The sequence below is a fragment of the Aegilops tauschii genome, chromosome 6, assembly GCF_002575655.3.
Source record: "Aegilops tauschii subsp. strangulata cultivar AL8/78 chromosome 6, Aet v6.0, whole genome shotgun sequence".
NCBI classification, from domain to species: Eukaryota; Viridiplantae; Streptophyta; class Magnoliopsida; order Poales; family Poaceae; genus Aegilops; species Aegilops tauschii.
Genome location: NC_053040.3, coordinates 319,340 through 343,630, shown reverse-complemented (window position 1 = coordinate 343,630; position 24,291 = coordinate 319,340). Strand labels below are relative to the sequence as shown.

Genomic DNA, 24,291 nt, shown 5'->3' with positions numbered 1-24,291 from the left:
GTAGAGGGTCAAGGGAGAGTTCCGTCCGCACGACGGCGTGGTGACCGTGTTGGTGATGTGATCCGCGCAGGGCTTCGCCTAAGCACTACGACGCTATGACCGGAGGAGTAAACTGTGGAGGGGGGCACCACACATGGCTAAGAGATTGTTTGTTGTGCCTTTGGGGTGACCCCTGCCCACTATATAAAGGAGGGGGGAGAGAGGCCGGCGGCTAGGAGAGGCGCGCCAAGGGGGGCAGTCCTACTTGGACTCCTAGTCCAAGTAGTATTCGCCCCCCCCCCTTTTCCTTTCTTCCACCGGAGGGAAAGGAAGGAGGGGAGAGGGAGAAGGAAAGGATGGGCCATGCCCCACCCCTTGTCCAACTCGGTTTGGGTAGGGGGAGGCGCGCGCCACCTTGTGGCCTTCCTCCCTCTCTCCACTATGGCCCAATAAGTCCCATTAACTTCCCCGGAGTACTCCAAAAAATAACCTAATCACTCCGGAACCATTCCGGTGTCCGAATATAACCTTCCAATATATAAAACTTTACCTCTCGACCATTTCGAGACTCCTCGTCATGTCTGTGATCTCATCGGGGACTCTGAACAAACTTCGGTCACCAAAACACATAACTCATAATACAAATTGTCATCCAACGTTAATTGTGCGGACCCTACGGGTTCGAGAACTATGTAGACATGACCGAGACACATCTCTGGTCGATAACCAATAGCGGAACCTGGATGCTCATATTGGCTCCTACATATTCTACGAAGATCTTTATCGGTCAACCCGCATAACAACATACGTTGTTCCCTTTGTCATCGGTATGTTTACTTGCCCGAGATACGATCATCGGTATCATCATACCTAGTTCAATCTCGTTACCGGCAAGTCTCTTTACTCGTTCCGTAATACATCAACCCGCAACTAAATCATTAGTCACATTACATGCAAGGCTTATAGTGATGTGCATTACCGAGAGGACCCAGAGATACCTCTTTGATACTCAGAGTGACAAATCCTAGTCTCGATCTATGCCAACTCAACAAACACCTTCGGAGACACTTGTAGAGCATCTTTAAAATCACCCAGATACGTTGTGATGTTTGATAGCACACAAGGTGTTCCTCCGGTATTCGGGAGTTGCATCATCTCATAGTCTGAGGAACATGTATAAGTCATGAAGAAAGAAGTAGCAATAAAACTAAACGATCATCATGCTAAGCTAACGGATGGGTCTTGTCCATCACATCGTTCTCTATTGATGTGATCCCGTTCATCAAATGACCACACATGTCTATGGTCAGTAAACATAACCATCTTCGATTAACGAGCTAGTCAAGTAGAGGCATACTAGGGACACTCTGTTTTGTCTCTGTATTCACACATGTACTAAGTTTCCGGTTAATACAATTCTAGCATGAATAAGAAACATTTATCATGATATAAGGAAATATAAATAACAACTTTATTATTGCCTCTAGGGCGTATTTCCTTCAGCAAGCACTTAGCTTTGTTCCTTCAAAGTCTGACACCTCGTTATTTATTTATAACAAGTCAAATACATCCATATTTGTTCTCATATATGTCGATGATATCATTGTGACAAGCTCATCTGATGAAGCAATAACAGGACTGTTGAAGGATTTGAGTGCAGAGATTGCTCTCAAGGATCTAGGGGATCTACACTATTTTCTTGGTATTGAGGTCAAGCAGCAGAAGGATGGGCTTCACCTCTCTCAAGAAAAGTATGCAACAGATCTAGTAAAAAAGGCTGGTTTGCAAAGTTGTAAGCCTGCACCCACTCCTTTATCTAGCACAGAAAATTTAGTTCTTGCTGAAGGAGAACTTCTGGAATCAGAAGATAGTACAAAATACAGAAGCCTAGTAGGTGCACTTCAGTACTTGACACTCACTAGACCAGATGTTTCATTTGCTGTTAACAAAGTATGTCAGTTCCTCCATGCACCTACTACAGTTCACTTAACTGCTGCAAAACGCATAGTAAGATATGTGAAAAATACCTTGAGAATTGGCCTAAATTTTAGCAAGACATCCTCTGCACTTATCAGTGGTTTCGCTGACTCAGACTGTGCAGGATGTCAGGACCCCGATTCCAAGCCACATCGATCTAGCCGGTAACACCTCATATCACTTTGCGGCCTCACGCACGGTATTCCCACGGGTGTCGCCTTACCATGGCCCGGGACCGTTTGCGCCTTTTGGCTCACGTATATGACGGTGTCTCTAGCATCCATATGACAGAGAACCCGGGCCGACATGGCTAGTCGTGAACCCAAAGCGGCACTAACCTATGGGGACAGGCATACATGAATCAACATCGAGCATGTCGGTCAGCAGCGTGTGAATCCGGGCTGTAGCACTAGGCTAACAGGACTCCGGGAACCCGGACTGTAGCAGGCTAGGCAGGACTCCAGATGTCACCGCGTGACATTTCCACGTAGGGACAGACACAGGAACGAAGTGAAACACATGTCGGCCAGTCAAGTGTTCAGAGCAGTAGTGCTGGGCTAGCAGGACTCCGGTGAACCGGGCTGTAGCGGACTACTATCGCTCTCGGAAGCACTTAGACTGCATTTCCCCATAGGAGAGGCTGACAAGGATAAACAACTAGATTGTCGGATCCCACGCATACCAAGCATTTCAATCATACACACAATATGCTCGATATGCGCACATACAACATGGCATCACAACAAGACTCTACGACTCAGAGTAATTATTCATTAGGCTCCGAAGAGCCAGATATTACAAACATGGGTCTCATGACCCAACATTCAGAGCATACAATTCAAGCACACGCGGAAGCTTAACATGTCTGGGTACAGACATCTACAAATGAAAAAGGCTAGGAAGCCTGACTATCTACCAGATCCTGCCGAGGGCACAAGATCGTAGCTGAGGTAACAAGCTAAACGTCGAAGTCCACGCGGAACTACTAGTGAGACTGAGGTCTCTCTGCAAAACATAAAATAAGCAAACGTGAGTACAAATGTACTCAGCAAGACTTACATCAAAACTATCTACATATGCATCAGTATCAAAAGAGGGTGGTGGAGTTTAACTGCTGCAAGCCAACTTTGACTCAATGGCTAACCTGAACTACGACTGCAAGTAACTCTTTTGAGGTGGCGCACACGAGTCCACATATTCACCATATCAATACACCACTATGGATCCGCTTCCGTCTCCCGACGAGAAGGCCATCCATAGCACTCACGCTTATCTTGCGAGTTTTAGAGTATCCACTTCAAGTTATCTATGAACTGTACAGGCAACCCAGAAGTCCTTCACCGCGGACACGGCTATTCGAATAGATCATTTATAACCCTGCAGGGGTGTACTTCTTCACACACGCTCTCGCCACTTACCACCACGTACACGTCGTGTACCTCGGCAACCTTCAAGCGGAAGCCTGGCGAGGGAGTCGACCACGACCTGACTAACCACACAAGTCTCTAGTCCATGTTTATCGCCTATTCGGGTTCCATCCGCGAGGAGATCCGGCCGGGGTTTCGCTCACAGCCCCAAACGATGTGTGCAGGGTTCCCGAGACACCAAACGGGCGCCCGGTACACCGTGCCACGGTGTATCTACCGCAACATAGCCCACCCCTAGGGTCAGCGCTACGCACGGCCGCCAACACATATCCTACAAACACCAGAAACTAGTTGCAACTCCTGGACAGAGGACAAGGGCAGTTAATAAGTCGAGAGGGTCCATTGGTTTCGGGCCCAATGCGTGGTAGTAGCTGTTCATGGATCACAAACACAGAACTCAGTTCCTGAGGACGGTTTCAATGAGACAACCCACCATGTACTCCTACATGGCCTCTCACCGCTACCTTTACCAAATCGTGTTCACACACTTAGCTCACACAAAGTAGGACATGTTCATCACCATACCAATTCATCCCCGATGAATCAGACCCGACTCAACTCTAAGCAGTAGCAGGCATGACAAACAAGCATAAATGAGTAGGCACATCAGGGCTCAAACAACTCCTACTCATGCTAGTGGGTTTCATCTAATTACTGTGGCAATGACAGGTCATGCAGAGGAAAGGGGGTTCAGCTACCGCAGCATGTAACAATTGAATCGTTGTTGTCCTAATGCAGTAAGAGAGAGCAGGAGCGAGAGAGTGGGATTGTATCGGAATGAACAAGGGTTTTTGCTTGCCTGGCACTTCTGAAGATAACAATGAGTCTTCATCAATGTCATCGATCGCATCGTCGAAACAAAGTCTATCGAGAGGGGACAAATACCGGCAACAGAGAAAGAAACACAATCAATGCAATGCCACAATATGATGCATGATCATGACATGGCAATATGCTATGATTTGAGCTAATGCATCTAGCTATGATTTAAATGGAGTTGGTTTGAATACATGATTCAAACTCCAACTCCATCTATGATTATTTAAATGCCCTTTATTTGTTTTGTCCAAAACAGAGGACAAACATTGTCCAAACATGCATGAAAATGGTATAGATGGATTCCTTGAATTTTTCTGATAATTTTTCATATATAACTTATTTGATTTGGAGTTACAGTTGAAATCCTATGATTTTTTAGAAGTTTTGGCAATTTTCTGGATTTTCTAATTATTTAGAAATAAACTAATTCCAGAAAATGCATTACTGCATCAGCACTACGTCAGCATGACGTAAGCGAGTCAACAGGGCAGGTCCGGGTCAAACCTGACCAGTGGGGCCCACTGGTCAGTGACCCAGGGCTGGTTTCTGTGGCTGACGTGTGGGACCAGGTCAACGGGTGACATGGACAGGTCAAACTGACCCGTGGGGCCCGTGGGGTTAGTTTAATCTAAAGAAAAGTAAAACCCAAGTTAATTAGGGCGTGGGCCCCAAGTGTCAGTGAGCTAGAGGGTTAGTTAGGCGTCATTAGCGTTAATGATGGCCACGTCGGCAGTCGTCGGAGCCTCGCCGGCGGTGACCTCGAACCGCGGCGGAGTTTGCTCGGAACTCGCCAGAGGCGATGGATCGACGCGCCAGGGGCACCAGAGGATAGCCCGTGCCCGTGCGCATGTAGGGAGACCAACGGGAGGTGCGGGGGTGGCCGGAGCTCGCCGGAGTGGAACCCGCGGCGGCTGCCGGAGTTCGGGCAACGATGGGTTTAGGGGTTGTGGTGTGCTAGGGGAGGAGCTGGTGCGTGCGTTCGGCTCGTGCGAGCTTCCTGAGCACGGTGAGGCGCTCCGCTGTGAGCTTGCGCGGCTGTGTCCACGGCTACGCCATGGCCGGCGGCGAGGTGCTTCGGTCACGGTTGGGGATCGGGGCTAAGGCACGCGCGGAAGTGAGGGGACAGGGGGGAGCGAAGGAGGAGCTCACGGCGAGTGCAGAGGGCGTCGAAACGGGTTCGGGGAAGCGTCGGAGCGAGCGGGCAGCGAAGGGGATCTCCGGCGACCCGAGGAGGAAGAAGGGGTCGGGGACGTCGTCACGGGGCTCCTGGAGGCGCCTGGCTTGGTTCAGAGGACGCAGGGGTCGAGGCGGAGCTTGTGGTATACCCGGATGGGCGCGGGGAGGTCGGTGGACGCGGCAACGACGAGCGGCGGCGACGGCTGCGCTCGGGCAAGAGGGGAAGGGAGAGCAGAGGAGGAGGAAGAGCTCGAGAGGGAGTGAGAGGCGGTTGGGGAGGCTGCGTGGCGTCGTGGAGGCGTCCAGGCCCTCGGCGGCAAGCAGGAGGTGGTCGGGCGCGTGCCGGCGGGCGTCGGCCACGCGCGCTCCAGTCCTTCTGGTGTGAGCTGGAAGAAGACAAGGGAGAGAGATGGGCTAGGCCAACAGTGTTGGGCCAACACAGTGCAGGCCCGGTAAGTAGCTGAGGTACTCTCCTTTTCCTTTCCTTTTTTTGTTTTATCTGTTGTCTGTTTTTGATTTACTAGGAGTACTAAACCAATTTATTTACTTCTGTAAATTATTGTATATGGACTACTGGTGTTATTCCAGAGCCCCACAATAATTTCCAAAATTATTGGACATGTATTTCTTTTATAACAGAAATAAAGCCAATTCAAATACATTATGATTTAACTCAAAGGCCCAAAATAAATATTTTTAAGCCTCCAAAAATATTGGTTTGAATTTTATTGTTGCCAATATTTTTCAAGGTTTAACAGGAACATTTTCTTGGGCTTCTTTGATGAGATTTTAATGTTGATTATTTCTGAACTTGTTTCTGAGGGTTTCAACTAACCTCAATTCAACTTTCAGAAAATAGACATGATGCAAGATGCTCACTCATGTAACTGATTACAACCAACATTCTAGGGATGTGACAATGTCTTGATGACAGACGCTCAACTGGTGGTTTTGCAGTATTCTTTGGACCTAACTTGATATCTTGGTGTGCAAGGAAGCAAGCCACTGTTTCCAGGTCCAGCACAGAAGCAAAATACAAGGCATTGGCCAATGCAACAACAGAGATCATATGGGTGCAGTCTATTTTGAAGGAACTAGGTATGAAAAGCACTAGAGCTCCATGCCTATGGTATTATAATCTAGGTGGTACCTATTTATCAGCATCCAGTCTTCCATGATAGAACTAAACACATTGAGATAGATTTTCATTTTGTCCCACAAAGTGTTGCAAATAGAGTCTTAGACATTCGGTTTATTGACTCCAAATACCAAGTTGCAGATGGTTTCACCAAGGCTCTACCCACAAGAAGTTTTGAAGACTTCAAGCATAATCTCAACTTGATGAAGTTCTGATTAAGGGAGGGTATCAAACGACATAATGTTGGGAGCATGCCCTTGGTGTTTTCGGCAAGGAGGATCTGAGCACTGCACTACTGCTACGTTCTTCCCCATCCCGGCTTACGGCGTGCACCGCAGGTCGGGACAGTAGGTCTCCGGAACCGCACCTTTTGAATCCTGTACGGGAGAAGGGTGATAAGGTTTTTGGGGAGCGCTCAGCGCGACTACTGACTTCTTCGTCACGGACGCCCCGGACTCCGACGACTTCTTACCCGACGTCGACAACCTTCTTGACGACATGGCTGGTGAGGACACCGACCCCAAGACCGGTGCATCTGCTCCCGTTCCGTACGTTCTCATACTCTTCATGTTAGAGGTTTTGTCACAACTTCTTGCTCTAGTGTCTATTCTAGATGTGTTCGGTTCTAGTTCATATATGCAGATGTTGTTTACCTTCTCTTTGTCAAATCGCATGATTTGTTTTATCCCTGCTATCCTAATCGTGCTTTATCTAGTATTTCTGTTAATAAAATCATTCGGTAAATTGCTCATATTTCCAACAATCCAAAAACCTTATTATAGGCAATTTACCCCAAGTGGTTTTGCTGCTTCCATGAGACCTCCTATGTTTGAGGGTGTCCACTATAAGAGATGGCGCGTGAGAGTAGTCTTATGGTATCAAACCATGAGTTGCTATGACGCCACTCTTGGCAAACTTGAAGGGGAGCTTGATGCTCAACAGGCACAAGCTTTTCAGAAAATGGATACTCTGTATAAGGCTGCTCTCTTGAGTGTTCTTGGTCAGAACATAGTTGATGCTTATGCGTCAATTGATAATGGAAAAGATATGTGGGATGCACTCGAGGCCAAGTTTGGGGTCTCGGATGCTGGCACTGAGCTGTACATCATGGAGCAAGTCTATGATTACAGGATGACTGAAGAGCGCTTCATGGTTGAGCAAGCTCATGAGATACAGTCATTTGCTAGAGAACTTGAGCACTTTAGTTGTATGCTACCGGACAAGTTTGTTGCCGGAGGTATCATCACTAAGCTTCCTCCTTCGTGGAGGAACTTTGCTACCTTACTGAAACATAAGAGATAGGAGTTTTCCGTCCCGTATCTCATTGGCACTCTTGATGTAGAATGAAAGGCGAGAGCAAAGGACACACGTGCTCGAGGTATTGAGGGAGGATCTAGTGCCAATCTGGTACAGAAGAAGAACTTCCAGCCCCACAAGTTCAAGAACAAGGGCAAGTTTGATGGTAAAGCAAAGTTTGATGGGAAGAACAAGGCTGTGCAACACACGAACTTCAAGAAGAAGAATGACAAGAAGAAAGGTGTTTGTCATGTGTGTAGGGATCCTGATCATTGGGCTCCTAGTTGCCCTAATCGCTATAACAAGCGTCATCCTGGGAAAGGCTGCAAGACCGCTAATGTTGTCATTGGAGACACTGACATGAAGGATGCTGGGTATGGTATATTTCCCACTATTCTTTCAGTATGTCATTCTCCTGATTGGTTGATTGACACGGGTGCTAATGTGCATGTGTGCCAGGATATTTCCATGTTTTCGTCTTACACTAGTACAAAAAGGGCCATTAGTCCCGGTTCATAAGGGCCTTTAGTCCCGGTTTTGCAACCGGGACTAAAGGGTCGTTACTAAAGCCCCCCCCCCCTTATACGAACCGGGACTAATGGCCATCCACGTGGCCGCTGCCTGGAGCTCCACCTTTGGTCCCGGTTGGTAACACCAACCGGGACTAAAGGATTTTTTTTTTGAATTTTTTGAATTTTTTTTGATTTTTTTTTGAATTATTTTACAATTTAATCTCTAATCACCCCTCATCACTACTCAATTTAACCTCTAATCTCTAATCACCCCTCATCATTCCAAATCATCTAACTTCCCGGCCGGTCACCCATCCTCTCACTACCCCAGCCCAAGCACGCTTAACTTCCGGGTTCTATTCCCCCTCGTTTCCAAGTCTGCACTTGTTGTTTTCCTGACAATAGTAAGATGTCAATCCTATTAACCCTCAGGAGTTTAGCTTTCGCATGAAGTCACACGTTTCACTGTTTGAGTTTGAAACTATTATTCTATAAAACAATAATTATTTAGTAACACTAATGTTTCTTGAATAAGTAGTTTGACCATAGTTTGACCATGGTTTGACCACAGTTTGATCAGATTTGACCAAAATTCAAAAACACTGAAATAATTATTTAGTAACACTAATATTCTTCAATAATTATTTAGTACCACTAATACTTCTTGAATAAGTAGTTTGACCATAGTTTGACCAGATTTAACCAAAGATAAAAAAACTGAAATTTGAGCATAACTTTTTTTCCTTTTAGAATTTGAGGATTCTAAAAATTTACAAACAGGCCGTAGGCCGTTACCATCGGATGCGGATTTTCATGCTGAACATTTTGATATATTATACATTTTTTTCTGACATCGTATGCAAAAGTTATAGTCGTTTTACTTTTTCATGACACTTTGCAAAACATGTCGAAATTTAAGTTTTTTAATTTTCCTACCTAATAGATGTAGTAATATAACTACATCTCGAAGGATTTTTTTTTAGAAGTTTTTATCATTTACTTTTGTTTTTTTCAAAGCTGAAATGGCGATACACGAGGGGGGGGGTAGAGTTTGAGAAATGGGCCCTTTAGTCCCGGTTTGGGACACGAGCCGGGACAAAAGGGCATTGCGCCCTTTAGTCCCGGTTCATATCTCAAACCAGGACTAAAGGCCTAATCTTTAGTCCGGGTTTGAGACACGAACCGGGACTAAAGGGTGCGATGCCCTTTTGTCTCGGTTCGTGTCCCAAACTAGGACTAAAGCGCCCATTTGAACCGGGACTAATGCCTTTAGCCGCTCAAACCGGAAGTAATGCTCACATTAGTCCCGGTTCGTATAAGAACCGGTACTAATGTTCTTTTCTGGCCGAACCAAAGCCCTGTTTTCTACTAGTGTTAGCAGACCGCAGGGACTTCAACCGTGCTCATGGGCAACGGTTCAAGTGCTTCTGATCGTGGTGTTGGCACAGTCGATCTGAAGCTTACTTCGGGGAAGATCGTGCGACTGAAGAACGTGCATTATGTCCCCTCCGTCAATAAAAATCTTGTTAGCGGATCTCTTGTGTGTAGAGATGGCTATAAGCTTGTCTTTGAGTCGAATAAATTTGTAATATCCAAGTATGGAACCTTTGTCGGTAAAGGCTATGAGTCAGGAGGCCTGTTTCGTTTATCCTCATTAGAAGTTTGCAATAAAGTTGTTAATCATGTTTGCAACAATAGTGAATCAAATTTGTGGCATTCACGTCTTTGTCATGTTAACTTTGGTTGCATGTCGCGACTAGCGAAGTTGAACTTAATCCCTAGTTTCACCACTGTCAAGTGATCTAAGTGTCAAGTTTGTGTGCAAGCTAAGCATCCTCGTAAGTCTCACACGACTGCGGAAACGAGAAATCTTGCACCACTAGAGCTCATACATTCAGATTTGTGTGAACTGAATGGTGTTTTGACAAAAGGTTCAAAGAAATATTTCATGACGTTAATTGATGACTCCACTAGATACTGTCGTGTGTATCTTCTGAAATCTAAGGATGAGGCTTTGAACTTTTTCAAGATCTATAAAGCTGAAGTGGAAAACCAACTTAATCGGAAAATCAAGAGGCTTAGGTCCGACCGTGGTGGAGAGTATTTTTCCGATGAATTTGATGCTTTTTGTGCGGAACATGGTATAATCCATGAGAGGGCGCCTCCCTATTCACCTCAGTCAATTGGGGTGGCCGAAAGAAAGAACCGTACTCTAACTGATTTGGTTAACGGCATGTTAGACACATCGGGTCTCTCCAAGGCATGGTGGGGGGAGGCAATATTGACTGCATGTCATGTCCTAAACCGAGTTCCCACAAAGAATAAAGAGATAACTCCATTCGAGGAATGGGAGAAGAAAAGATTAAAACTCTCTTATCTACGAACCTGGGGTTGTTTGGCGAAAGTCAATGTGCCAATTCCAAAGAAGCGCAAGCTTGGACCAAAGACCGTGGATTGTGTTTTCCTGGTATATGCTTTTCATAGCATTGGTTATAGATTCTTGGTTGTAAAATCTGAGGTACCTGACATGCATGACGGTATGATCATGGAGTCGAATGATGCGACTTTCTTTGAAGATATCTTTCCCATGAAGGATATGGCTACCTCATCTAATCAGGAGATGCCTAGTTCATCAAATGGGGAACCAGTTACAATTACCGAACCTGCCATTTCGATGGAACACTTTGAAAGTCCTGTGGAGGAGAACAATGAAGTTCCTACTAGGAGTAAGAGACAGAGGACTGCAAAGTCCTTTGGTGATGATTTTCTTGTGTATCTCATAGATGACACTCCCAGTTCTATTTCAGAGGCCTATGCATCTGAAGATGCTGTCTACTGGAAGGAAGCGGTTCGTAGCGGGATGGATTCCATCTTGGCGAATGAAACTTGGGAGATAACTGATCGTCCTTATGGGTGCAAACCTATAGGATGCAAATGGGTATTCAAGAAGAAGCTTAGGCCTGATGGTACTATTGAAAATTACAAGGCTCGGCTCGTGGCTAAGGGTTATACCCAAAAGGAAGGTGAAGACTTCTTTGATACTTACTCACCTGTGGCTGGACTGACCACTATTCGAGTTCTACTTTCACTAGCTGCCTCACATGGTCTTCTCGTTCATCAAATGGATGTTAAGACTGCTTTCCTAAATGGAGCATTGGACGAGGAAATTTATATGGAACAACCAGATGGGTTTGTACTAGATGGTCAGGAAGGAAAAGTGTGCAAGTTGCTGAAGTCTTTGTATGGACTCAAACAAGCACCTAAACAGTGGCATGAGAAGTTTGAAAGAACTTTAACAACTGCAGGCTTTGTTGTAAACAAAGCTGACAAATGTGTGTACTATCGCTATGGTGGGGGCGAGGGAGTTATCCTTTGCTTGTATGTTGATGACATACTGATTTTCGGAAAAAATCTGAATGTTATTAAGGAGGTCAAGGATTTCCTATCTCGCTGTTTTGAGATGAAGGATTTAGGAGTGGCTGATGTCATTCTGAACATCAAGTTGTTGAGAGACGATGATTGTGGGATTACATTGCTTAAATCTCACTATGTGGAAAAGATCTTGAGTCGCTTTGGCTGTAGTGACTGCAAGCCCTCTCCAACACCATATGATGCGAGTGTGTTACTTTGAAAGAATCGAAGAATTGCTAGAGATCAATTGAAATATTCTCAGATTATTGGCTCGCTTATGTACTTAGCCAGTGCTACAAGACCTGACATCTCTTTTGCTATTAGCAAACTGAGTCGGTTTGTCTCAAAACTAGGAGATGTGCATTGGAAAGCTCTAGAGAGAGTTTTGCGTTATTTGAAAGGCACTGCGAATTATGGAATTCACTACACCGGGCACCCAAAGGTGCTTGAAGGGTATAGTGACTCAAACTGGATCTCAGATGCTAATGAGATAAAGGCCACGAGCGGTTATGTATTCACTCATGGAGGTGGCGCTGTTTCTTGGAAGTCTTGCAAGAAGACCATCTTAACGAGGTCAACAATGGAAGCAGAACTCACAGGACTAGATACAGCTACAGTCGAAGCAGATTGGCTTCGCCGGCTCTTGAATGACTTGCCGGTTGTTGAGAAACCTGTACCAGGTAACCTTATGAACTGCGACAATCAAACTGTGATCACGAAAGTGAGCAGCTCAAAGGATAACATGAAGTCATCAAGACATGTTCAGAGAAGGTTAAAGTCTGTCAGGAAAATGAGAAACTCCGGAGTTATTGCATTGGATTATATCCAAACGTCTAAAAATCTGGCAGATCCTTTTACTAAGGGTCTATCACGTAATGTGATAGATAATGCATCGAGGGAGATGGGTATGAGACCCACAATATGAGTTGTTCAAAGTGGTAACCTATTCTTTGTGATCGGAGATCCCATGAATTAGATGTGGAAGACAAGATGTTGATCAACTGAGAGGAGAGTATCCTTACTATTAACAATACCACTTCATGAAGATGCAATACTCTCCTAAAACTGCATGGCAGGTTGATATATATCTTAATGTGTTCTAATTGGCTCATTTAAGCAGAGATGTTGTCCTGCAGAACATCTTTTGAAGAACACACCTATATGAGTCTGATTGTTAAACGTCGCAATCTATGAGGGTAGGGTTCTCTCTAGTAAACTCATGTAAGGTCTCGGAGTATGACGCATAAGCTCCACCCGTGGGGAAGACCCACGGTAGCCACGTATCAGTCAAGGCTTTATGTGAAGCTAGATTCGCAGAAAACTTGCAGTTCAAGGCCCAGTCCACTGTTCAAGTTGCTTACTAGTGTAGTATAGAGTTCTAGGTGGAAGTTCAACTTAACAGTCTCCACTGCAGTACCGGTATATAAAACATTGTTTTGGAACCAAAGGCAAATTTTTTGTGCCTCTGGGATCTGGTGGGGGATTGCTGGAATTTTGTCTATTTTGGGCCTAGCCCAATAGCAGTTTCAGAAATTCCTAATAAATCTTAGAGGCCCACGCAGCCCATTCGTGCAAGGCAAGAGGTGGAACTAAATTTTAGTCCCACATTACTAGTTTAGAGGGAGTAGGACCTCTTTACAAGGGAGGCTCTTTCTCCACATGTATGAGGATGAGAACAAGAGGGACATCCACACGCGCTCCTCCTCCGCCGCCCACCTCGCCACGCCACGCCACGCCACGACGCGCCACGGGTAGCGGGAATGAGCCGAGCCGATGCCTTTCGTCTCCCTCGTTCTCTTCAGCTCCCAGCGTAGCCTCTCGCCTCCCTCTCTTGCGCCTATAAAAGGGAGGTCGCTCCTCTCAGAGACACACACCAGAACCTCTTCTTCCTCTCACCACAAGTTCCTGAGCACTGCGCTGCTGCTACGTTCTTCCCAACCCGGCTTGCGGCATGCACCGTAGGTCAGGACAGTAGGCCTCTGGAACTGCACCTTTTGAGTCCTGTACGGGAGAAGGGTGATAAGGTTTTTGGGGAGCGCTCAGCGTGACTACTGACTTCTTCGTCACGGACGCCCCGGACTCCGATGACTACTTCCCCGATGACGACTTCTTCCCCGACGTCGACAACCTCCTCGACTACATGGCTGGCGAGGACACCGACCCCAAGACCGGTGCATCTGCTCCCGTTCCGTACGTTCTCATACTCTCCAGACCGGTGCATCTGCTCCCGTTCCGTACGTTCTCATACTCTCCCTGTTAGAGGTTCTATCACAACTTCTTGCTCTAGTGTCTGTTCTAGATGTGTTCGGTTCTAGTTCATATATGCAGATGCTGTTTACCTTCTCTTTGTCAAATCACATGATTTGTTTTATCACTGCTATCCTAGTCATGCTTTATCTAGTATTTCTATTAATAAAACTAGTCATCTACCCGTGCGGCTGCACGGCCTAGAAATTTCACTATCTAACATTGTTGTATAAATTCATTTGTCATATCAACATTTTTGGATAGCTATACTTGTTGGTCAAACACATCATGTGTCCTATAGTAGATGAGGAGAAGTGTAGAGACACCTTAATATGTTTCTATCGGTTGAACCTTTCTTGACTTGATGAGCTATTGAGTTTTGAAATAATTGGTACATATACCTGGTCAAATCTTACAAAAATTATAAATCAACTACAATTTGGAAGCTATTAGGGACAGATATTCTTTTCATTTTTGATTAATTTTATCTCGGTCATGTTTCTTTTCTTTCAAAAGGAATGAAAAAAATCATTCATGTTTTAAAAAGGAATAACTGGACGTGGTTTTTTTAATTTCATTTTTCTCATGGGAACATGCATGTGGCTGAAAAACATTTAGGCATACTTTTTCTAAGCGTGAGGTTTTGGCAAGCAATTATTTGTATGGGACTTCAATTTGTTTTTTGTCAAGAGAGCATACATGTGGTTTTTATTTTGGTGATATTTAGAACATGGACTCTTTTTCTAGTATTGGGCCTAAGGACGTTTCATTAATGTGTATCTTTATTTGATAACATATCTTCTTTTTTCTTTATGAACGGAAAAGGCAAATGGATTTTACTTTGGTTGGTACTTGAACGTGGGCATGCAGGACAATTTTCCGTGCATGTGGGTTTAATCCTTTTTCATACTTTTGGTACGTGTCGTTTTTTCCATTAAAATTGTATATGGCATGGCCGCCTAACTAAGCTTGACCATTAAATTTGAATATAATACGTTTATGATTAATTACGATCTTTTGGAGCCTGAAAATTAATGTATATTTTTCCACTTTTTTATTACCTTAAGTGATTCTTGTAATAAAATTCCTGGTTTATGTTTTTTTATGTATTATTTTGTTTTCCAGTAAACCAAGAGCGATTCAAGGGAAGAAGTCTCCCATACGTGGTAACATAGGACACTCAGATTTTTGTTATTTAAAGAAAGAATTTCTTTTTTTAATGAAACGGAGAGAGTCCCATGGGACTAAGACTCCCGTACGTGGAGTAATATGAGACAACATGTCTTATCTTTCATCTGAAGGCAATAGATACATTATAAATTAATCCAACGGTCAATATTCTTTAATTCTAAGGATTAATGTGGTGCCTCGTATGGTGCCTCTAATTAGTAAATATAAGATAAGATCATTCGGTAAATTTGTCATATTTCCAACAGGAACCACATGACAAGCTTCTCTAGCTTGGGCATAGCCCCCGGTTCAAACTTCAAACGCCAGTGCCGCCTTTGGACAGCGCAAATCCAGCTCTCTGAGTGCTTTGAATGCCGCTCCAGACTCTGGGGACATCCTCCCAAACTAAGGATTCTGTGGCTGGAGGAAAGCTTGGAGATGGATGAGTGCAAGGCATCCATATGCATGAACTCCTGCAAACAGATACTAAGTTTTCTCAAGTTAGTCAGCTTGCCGAGGACCTTGATAGTCTCTGCCGAGGACCTTGGATTAGCGCTGAGTCATACTACCAACTAGTACTCGTATTTCAAGAACAGGGCAGGCTCGATGAACTAATTTCTTTGAGAACATCATACATACAATGAAATAAACCAGGCAGTCTCCCGTTTTCATTAATCAGAACTAAACCAGCGTACATATTTCCTAAGAAAATGTGCAATATATTTACTCAAAGCACGGCCGCGCAAAAATGTATGCTTGTACATACGTACTAAAAGGATGATACGTCGCACGTTGCTGTGGAAAATAGAGAAAATATTGACGACACAGACGACTGAAACAATGACGGACGGCGACATTTGAGGCTCATTACCTCTGAATACAAGAGCCACATATGTAGCATCTCTCAGCCCCTCCACATATATTACAGCAGCAACTCAGTCCATCCCCAAATAATTCAGTATAGCCTTGCACGTGCCCTGTGCTTTTCAGCCAAATGTTTGACCGAGTCGCCACTGCATTTTGTAAGCAGCGAGAGCTTAAAACTACCACAAATACTCGAAGGCTCCATCAACGCAATACTGTTCTATTATTAACATGTCTTCTAAAGACAAAAATAAATATTTCTCTCCCTTTTTTCTTTCCTGAGCGAGGTGAAAGATTTTTTTCGCCCCTTGTAAGGAATAACAAAGCAATTTGTAGAGCCACGCAAATTCAGTGCAGCTGTTGAAGTAATGGCAAGATATACCACGATGGTAACAGTCTTTGCTGACCAAGGTATGGTCGACATTCTCTCTGGAAAACTCTGCATGATTTTGATGGTCATCGTCAATTTCTTGCGGTGTTGCTGCTGGTCGAATTAACATTGATGCATCTGGAAAGAGAACCCCACATCATTTCTTGAAAACTGAAAAAATAATGATGTAGACCTTGCTGGAATATTGGCACAGCAGTTGCAGCACGCACACGGCAAGCAAGCATGCACGACCGCCCTGTGAACAATGAAAAGAAAACGAACAGAATAATGAACACAAGAATCTGCATTTTCATGTGGCTATCAGCAAACAGCACGCAGCGGCCATGGCCGAGTCATGTTGGCGTTTGCAACGACCATCACATCTGATGGGAATAGTGGCCCTGGAATTCCTACCTACATTTGATATTTTGATTGACACTACAGGAGACTTGTAGCTGGGGTCTCCTTTATACAGTCTACAAATTGTGCGAAACCGAAAACCGAACCCCCTCACCAGCACCAACACCAACACCAAGGCCAGACAGACCAGCCTATTGGCGCAGCGCGACGATGAGCACGATACTCATCGCCATGTCTTTTGTGCTGATGCTTATGGCAGCTTCGCCCCAAGCATCGGCCGCAGTCTCTGGAGCCGCCAGAGGGATCTTGCAGATCCCCTCCGGTAACTCTTTGGCTCACTGCATCACGGGGTGCGGGGACATCGACTTCTCCTATCCCTTTGGTATAGGGCCCGGCTGCTTCCGTCAAGGTTTCGAGCTCACCTGCGACCACTCCACCAAGCATCCCAAGCTCTATTTAGGCAGCAGCACTATCCAGGTCATTGACATAGACTCCAATGACATCGACGTTTTCACCCCTATATTCTTCAACCTTACAACGAGTCCAGGTACAAATACCTACGACATGTCATGGGAGGCCCCTGGAAAAGGTATTACTATCGCTAGTTATAATACTTTGTACGTAGCTGGTTGTGATTTCGATGTCACCATGTTTGAGTATGGTACGGGAGAGATTGTTGGTTCTTGTATGAGTAGATGCGCCGGCAAGAAGGTACTGACCGAAGGGCCTTGTAATGGAAGAGGCTGCTGCCTCATCCAGCTACCAAGGAACCTGCCAGGCTTTCATGCAAAACTTGTCAGCACTAATACTACTGCAACACAATCAGATTGGTTGCACCCTGGCATCATGGCTGTCGTGTCACCTGATTATCATTACAGAGATGACGATGGTGACAGCACTAATACAACCACTCTATTCTCAAGTTGGACAAATGCAAGCAATATTTATGGCGCAGCGCTTAGTCTTACCATCGTGGACCAAGCAAGCTGTGAAAGTGCACAAATGAACCACACAAGCTATGCCTGTAGCAATGGTAGCAGTTGCCAGAATGACTCATCTGGTGGTTACTGGTGTTACTGCCCTTCTTATGAAGAAGGCAACCCTTACATTTTAGATGGGTGCATGGAAGGTGCTTCCATGCCTACTTTTTCTCCAAAATAAGTTAAAATTCCCTTATACTTAGTCTTCATCCTCTTGGTCTTACTCTTTGTGTTTATCTACTGTGAAGCAGATTATAACCCCAAGCCCAAAGGACACTGTCCCACATCATGTGGACGCATTACTATTCCCTTCCCCTTTGGGCTCGAAGAAGGGTGTTTTGCAAATGAAGGATTTCATCTTAATTGTACATCTGGTAATCTCACAGATTTTATCTCAGAAGATACACAATATCATGTTACTGATATATCGTTGGAAGATGGGACTCTGACTGTTAGCAACATGGTGAACGAAAATAATGACAATAATGGATATATATTGAAGGCCCCTATGGAAAACCGATTAGATTTCTCTATGAAATACGACATTGTTATAAAGTGGGTTGTTGTCAATTTAACTTGTCAAACAGCTACGCAAAAGGATACTATGTATGCATGCCGCAGTTCCAACAGCTATTGCCTAAACGTCACCGATGGGGAAATATTTACGGGATATCGTTGAAAGTGTTCGTCGGGCTTTCAAGGAAATCCGTACGTCAAGGATGGCTGCACAGGTCTGATCCTCCACATTTCCCTTCATTGTTCACTAATGTTGCTCTCACACCTACAAATGTTTAGAAAATCTATCTATCCATGTACTAATTAAATAATAAAAGCACAGTATGGAATAAAAATAGTGGGATCGCTAGAAATTTCCCAAAAAAGTAAAACATCCAGATGTTGATCTGGTGGACCGTCCCTTTCTTAGTAGATCAAAATAACTATACCTAAACATATCGTATCCATTAGATCTACATAATCGTACATAAACATATCACATCTGCTAGGTCTTCGTAATAGTACATAAATAGATCATAACCATTAGATCTACATTACCTAAATTGATCACATCCGTTAGTACACATTATACTACTCCTCCCCACTAATCCACCTCGCTAAACCTGCAAGCACGAAGTCAACATTGCCTTTCATAAGTCCCGAACGCGCCCAAGTCCTTCCTTCCGCCTCTATTCTTCGCATGAGCTGGTGGATCGATGGCAACTCGCCGTCAAACACCACAGCGTTCTGATGCTTCCACAACTCCCACAGTGCCAGTAGTAAAACAGCATGCAGGTCTTTTTTGACCATCGTATTCAACCGCTGCTTCGTACAGAGCCAAGATTGTAGTGTATCCTGCGGGGTTGGCGTCCACTCAGGCTTCCCCAACGCAGTGCAGACCGCCGCCCAGATTGTCCTGGCGAAGACACAGGTTAGCAGCACATGGTCTATTGTCTCCTCCTCTTGGTCACAAGGTGGGCACTTGTCCTGATGCGGCAACCCTCTTCTAGCAAGCCAGTCGGACATCCAACATCTGTTACGCAAAGCCAGCCACGTAAAGAATTTGCATTGTGACGGAGCTCGTGATTTCCACGTTAACTCCGCAGTCGGAATCACCTCCCGGCCCCCAAACTTGGCAGCGTACGCTGATCGCACTGAGTATTGCCCATTTGCTTCCCAGGACCAAGTGAAAACAGCCGGGCCAGTCTCTATGGGTAACCATGCCTGCACTCTGTGCCAAAGATCCAAATACTCTTGCAGTGCATGCGTGCCAAGATCAGGATTAATGCCATAAGCCCAAGAGCCATTCACCACCACCTGACCGAGCCGGCTCGTCCTCCTAACACGGCTCAGGACCATGCTGTAGATGATCGGTGCAACTTCCTGAATCCTCCGTCTGTCAAGCCACCTATCCTCCCAGAAGAGCGTGTCCAAGCCATCATGCGGCGTGCACCTTGTTGCCGCTTGAAAGATTCGCATCGAGTCATTAGGCACTTTGATTTGGAACTCACTCCATGGCCTATCCTTGTCCGTCCTTTGCAGCCACGGCCATCTCACTTGCATTGCCACATTCATCCATCTCAGGTTGGGCAGCCCTAGGCCTCCTGCCCATTTGGGGGCACACACCGCATCCCAAGCAACTGCACAGTTTCCACCGTTTGCTTCCCCTTTTCCACACCACAAGAAACCTCGACACACCTTATTCATGGCTGTCACCGTTTTGATAGGAAGATCCAATGCCATCATCGCATGTGTGGGCATCGCACATAGAACAGATTGCACCAATGTAAGCCTACCACTTTTAGGCATGAGGGAAGCCTTCCACTTTGGCAGCTGATTCGCCATCTGATCCACCAGATACTGCAACTGTGTCGCTGATTGCTTTCTTATGGACAAAGACAGTCCAAGGTAACGCACCGGGAAAGATCCCACTGGACAGCCAAGCTCCTCACTCGCCATAGCGATGCATTGTTCCGAGCACCGTATCGGAAGTGCAACGGACTTCCTCATGTTTATGCACAAGCCCGACGCCTCACCAAAGATATCAAAGATGCTTTTGCAGATTGCAAGATCCATTAGTTCTGGCTTGGTAAACAGGACTACGTCATCCGCAAAAAACGAGAGCCTTTTCTTCATACCCGTTGTCGCCAACGGCTGCAAAAAACCCCTGCTTGCTGCCCACTCAAATAGTCTTTGTAGTGGTTCCATGGTGAGGATAAATAGCATCGGTGAGATAGGGTCTCCCTGCCGCAGCCCCTTGCAGTTGTAAATTGTGCGCCCCGGGTCTCCATTCAACATTATCCTGGTGGTGGACGTCGCTAATATCCCACACACCCATGACCTCCACCTAGAGCCAAAACCAAACCGCTCCAGAACTTCCAAGAGAAAAGGCCATTGAACCGAGTCAAAAGCTTTTGAAATGTCGAGCTTCAAAAGGACAGCGGGGTTCTTCAAGGCATGCAAACGACGAGCCATGCTCTAGACTAGGTGGAGTGGTGTTGTCCATATGTGTGAGTAATCACCACACTTGTAATTGACTGGTGGAGGTTTTCTATGCCTTTCCTTCTTTATTATATGATATGCACACTCGTGCATATTCGAGAAAAAAAATCACATCCGTTAGATATTCACAACTGTACCTAATAAAATAAATCCGTTAGATCCACCTAGTCACACCTTAACAAATCACATCCATTGGACATTCATAACCGTATCTAAACATGCCATTACCAATACATCTTTGTATCCCCAAAAATAGTCATAGCCGATAGATCATCATAATTACATTTATACAGATCCCACACAATTTCTAAAAATGTATGAGTAAATTATTAGTTGAACTATAAAGGGCAAGTTGATGTTATGGCTGATTTAAATGATGTTAGGCCTTGCCACATACAACATATGACAGTTAGTACTATCAACAATGTAAATAATTCCTTAGCGGCGATATGTAAAATAAAATAGCTGAGGGTGTGATAGGCACCAACATGGGCATCAACGGAGGACTACGTAAATGGGTGTTAATTTTTTTAATAAAAGATTAATATAATTGTATAAGAACCAATAACCTTGGGAGGTGTGGATAGGAACAAAATTCGATTACTCTATATAGCCGTACACGAAATGACAACACGGGGCGTAGAATTGGACTCGTACGCTACAGAGCATATGACAGTTGACCTAGCAGGCGTGCAGATTGTGGCTTAGTTTAGTTGGTTTCCTCATTACTCAACTACTGACTAAACAAATAGAAACAAGTATACTATTAAGAAGAATCAACAATATTAGATTTCCGCAAGTAACATTGTGAAGTTCTTTTTGGTTCTATTAGCAATATAATCATATATTTATATACCAAAAAGTTCAAACATATACCTTTAGAATTCTATTAACATATAAACGTATTGTATTATACAATAAAGGGGGTAAATACGAGTAAAAACATTCTACATGTGATAATATAAATACTTCACACTTTCGACAAACTAAGGATGATGCCCTCGCATTTGCAAGGGCCACCTTGCTAGTTTATGAAAACATCACGCAAACCTGTAGGTGTTTCAATTGATACTTGGAGATGATACCAATATATAACCAATGAGAGCTTTCTACAGATATCAATGAATGCGCACTACCGAATTCCTGCAATGGGCCATGTCAAAATTTCCCTGGAGGCTACATATGCACAAGTTGCCCTCGTAGAAAAGAGTTTGATCCCATAAAAAGGCAGTGTGTTACATCGGCGAAGCAACACCATCTTCTTTTGGGTAAGTTGTAGCTAGCTAAATATCCTCATTGCTATTACAATTAACCAAATGCAGCGTAACTCAAAGAGCGATGATTAAATGTAGGTATTGCAACTGGAACTGGATGTGGCCTTGTCTCCATAATTATTGCAGTCTTTGTAGTTGTATTCGCCAACAAGTGGAAGAAAGGCATCCAAAAGAGAATCCGACGAACACACTTCAAGAAAAATCAAGGTCTACTCCTGGAGCAGCTCATCTCAGATGACAGCGCCACAAACAAAACAAAAATATTCTCCTTGGAGGAGCTAGAGAAGGCAACCAACAACTTCGATGCCACTCGTGTTCTTGGTCGTGGAGGACACGGTACGGTTTATAAAGGGATTCTATCTGACCAATGAGTGGTGGCTATTAAAAAGTCCAAAATTGTGGAGCAAACTGAGATAAACCAGTTTATCAATGAGGTTGCTATCTTGTCTCAAATCATTCATCGTAATGTGGTAAAGCTATTCGGTTGTTGCCTCGAATCTGAGGTGCCATTGCTCGTGTATGAGTTCATATCAAATGGTACACTGCATGACCTTCTTCACGTTGATGTTGGTGTTAAATGCTTGTTGTCATGGGATGATCGCATTAGGATTGCAGTTGAAGCAGCAGGGGCACTTGCTTATCTGCACTCGGCTGCTGCAATACCAATTTTCCATAGAGACGTGAAATCTTCTAACATACTATTGGATGGCAGCTTCGCTACAAAGATTTCTGACTTTGGTGCTTCAAGGTCTGTTTCACTCGATGAAACTCATGTGGTCACTATTGTCCAAGGAACATTTGGTTACCTAGATCCTGACTATTACCATACTGGACAACTAACTGAAAAGAGTGATGTGTATAGTTTTGGGGTAATACTTGTGGAACTTTTCACGAGGAAAAAGCCAATTTTTATCAATGATCAAGGTGCAAAACAAAACCTGTCCCATTATTTCATGGAAGGATTGCAAGAGGGGGATATCATGGAAATATTGGATCCTCAGGTTGTTAAAGAGGCAAACCCAGAAGAGATCGATGATATTTGCTCACTTACAGAAGCATGCTTGAGACTCAAAGGAAGAGACAGACCTACTATGAAAGAAGTAGATATGAGATTGCAATTCCTGAGAACCAAGAGGTTAAGGAAATGCAAATTTCTCCCAGCTAGTGATCAAGAAATTGAGCATTTGTTATGCCCAGAGATTAGCAATTCCAATGCACAGGTGAACGTTGAAAATCCTGGTAATTTAACATCTGAAGGCATCTCGAGTTGCTACAGTCTAGAGCAAGAACTTTCATCCTAAGTAACTTTGCCACGCTAAGTATATATGCGCCTACCAAAATTCCGTCCTTCCTAGTATTTATCAGAATTACCATTACTTCTCCATGGAATCATATTATGATAAATACATCTCTTTAGACGAGAGTATGTCATGTGATTTCGCTTCCTGTATATTTGCAAAATTTATTTGTAAGCCCATCTCAATTGTGTACAATCATAATACAAATATTTGCGGTGAATATGCTTGTAAGGAATAACTTAAGATCCATTATTGTATTTAAGTTTTGGTGGTGGGGGAAAACATATTGGTAGCGTTGCCAAAAATTTCATACCTTCCGTTGCCGTTCACTTACATGGTAGATGCTCCAATAGGATCAAACCGATCCCTAATTTATTTTAACCACATGGGTAGTTCACTGTATTTTTTACATTAATGTTGCAAATGACTTTGAAGTCAGAACAGATAAGTATAGTAGCCAAGGAAAAATGAGAGCAAAAGTAAGGGACTCTCCATTTGATGTGTTTGGCTCTTTGCATAACAAGTATTGATGGCAAAATGAGAGTAAATGTGAGGGACTCTTGCATTTGATGCCTTTGGATTTTTCCATAAAAATTATGGATGGCATAGTTCACATCATTTAATTTGCAAAAAAAATGCCAAGATTCTGCGTTCTACATAGGCAAAGGAGCTGAAAATTGTACTTTAAAGAGTCTTCGGCAATTTATAGTCCAGCCTCTTGGATGCGGCTACCAAAGTCCACAACAAAGCTCAACATGGATTTAAGCGGGTGCGAAGAAATTGTGGCATTCTGCTATGAATAGGGGCTCTTGAGCATGTTATTGTGCATGTATATTGTTTCTTGTACACCAGGCTCACCTCTCTAGTTTTCTTGTAAAGATTGAGGTACAAGCCCACCATGTACATCATATATACCGTGCACACTGCACATAATCAATACATTGTGCAATTCCAATATTCTACATGGTATGAGTTTCCAAGTTCTAACCTTAACTT

General features: G+C 44.2%; 1 pseudogene; it reads left to right on the top strand.

The window, feature by feature from the left end:
* The first annotated feature begins 16,794 nt into the window (after nt 1-16,794).
* Nucleotides 16,795-23,544, top strand: LOC109767930 (wall-associated receptor kinase 4-like; annotated as a pseudogene).
* Nucleotides 23,545-24,291: the final 747 nt, after the last annotated feature.